The sequence below is a fragment of the Gymnoscopelus microlampas genome (genome assembly GCF_963454915.1).
Source record: "Gymnoscopelus microlampas genome assembly, chromosome: 14".
In the NCBI taxonomy this organism is placed as follows: domain Eukaryota; kingdom Metazoa; phylum Chordata; class Actinopteri; order Myctophiformes; family Myctophidae; genus Gymnoscopelus; species Gymnoscopelus microlampas.
Window position 1 is genome coordinate 13668406 of NC_139951.1, and position 1736 is coordinate 13670141.

Below are 1736 nucleotides of genomic sequence, written 5' to 3' on the forward strand. Positions count from 1 at the left end.
TTCTTTTCACAACTTTAATTAGCTTTAGTTTAATACAAATGTCCTTTTATAATGTGTCTTAATGCTCCTAATTGCCTCATTGTTGAAATGTGCTGAACAAATAAACGTATACATACGTAATTACCCATTAGGGATACTTTATTACTCTAAAGGGCAAAACAGTGCTCCTCTTCATTACACTGTTGGAGCGATCCATATAGAATATAATTATGTAAATCAAATTAGAAATCAAATTAGAAATGAAATATCAATCACTTGGTCCAGAAAGATATCTTTATCAATGTACAAATAATTTTCCATCGTAGACTTCTGGTGTATGCCTTCCACAGTAATGTATAATGGTATAAATTAACTAAGTACATTTACTCAAGTACCTTACTCAAGTACAATTTGAGGTATTTTTACTTTACTGGAGTATTTCCAATTTTCAATACTTTTACTTCTACTCCACTACATCTCGGAGTCAAATATTGTACTTTTACTCCACTACAATTATTTGAAAACTAGTTACTTTGCAGATATAAGATATAAATTATTATATTATAAAACATACATTAACCACTTTAGCCCTATTTTATACTTAAGTGCGTTCGGAAATTACGCACAGTGCGCTCAGTGCTGTATTTTCGAACGCACCCTCCGGCTTTTTGAAAATAGCAGATCTACAGGCTCACAGCGTGTAGATGTGCTATTTTCAAACATTAATAGTACTTTTACTTTTGGTACTTTAAGTATATTTTTATGCCAATAATTTTTAACTTTTGCTCAAGTAACATTTTGAACGCAGGCCTTTTAGTACTTGTAAGGGCGCGCTCCCACCGCACTTTTATTTTACCTCTGGGGCAGAATCTGCCAATGCTTTGTCAATGCAAATGCGTGGATTCATGGTCTTGCGGATTTTTTCCAAGAATCCATTTTCAGATGTGTACACACACACACACACACACACACACACACACACACACACACACACACACACACACACATTAATTAGAGTTGTCTTCAGCACAATAGATAATAGCCTCTTGTAGCCACTATGCACAGTATGCAGTAATTCTTTTCGACAGCAGGGGGTGTTGTGTGACTGAGAGAGAGTATCTTAAGTTTATTTATTTTTACAAGAATCAGGAACGTGTGTGTGTGTGTGTGTGTGTGTGTGTGTGTGTGTGTGGGGGGGGGGGCAGCAGCAAAAATAACAAGGGACAGACCTTGAGTCAGATTTGCACAAACTCAACGGGTCATGTCATGTGTAATGCTACTGTCTACAAATGATAATAGTAACAGCAAAAAAATGCGACTTTATAAAGCTGTGTGTGTGTGTGTGTGTGTGTGTGTGTGTGTGCGTGCGCGCGCGTGCGTGCGTGTGCGTGTGTGTGTCACAATACGGACAGCGCCCATTGGTCGACATCACCATTTCCCTACAAATCATGCTACATCTGTGCATCACCTGTTGCTCCAATCAGTCCTTCCCCACCCGTTCTCCCCCTAAGGCACGTCGCAACTAGTGACCTATGGAATATTGTGACTCTAGGGGTCGGCTGACGCAACGGTCGCCGGTCACAGTCAGAGCCCACCCCCACGAGTACTTCTCCCACCACTGTTAGATAGGTCACCGATGTCAGTGTAACACACGCCACACAGATCCAGTCTCCGTGTCTTGTCTCTCTCCTCCACATCTCTCTGCTCTCACACAGTTACTGCCAGCCAACGGTTTCGGTTCTTTTAGACCAGAGAGC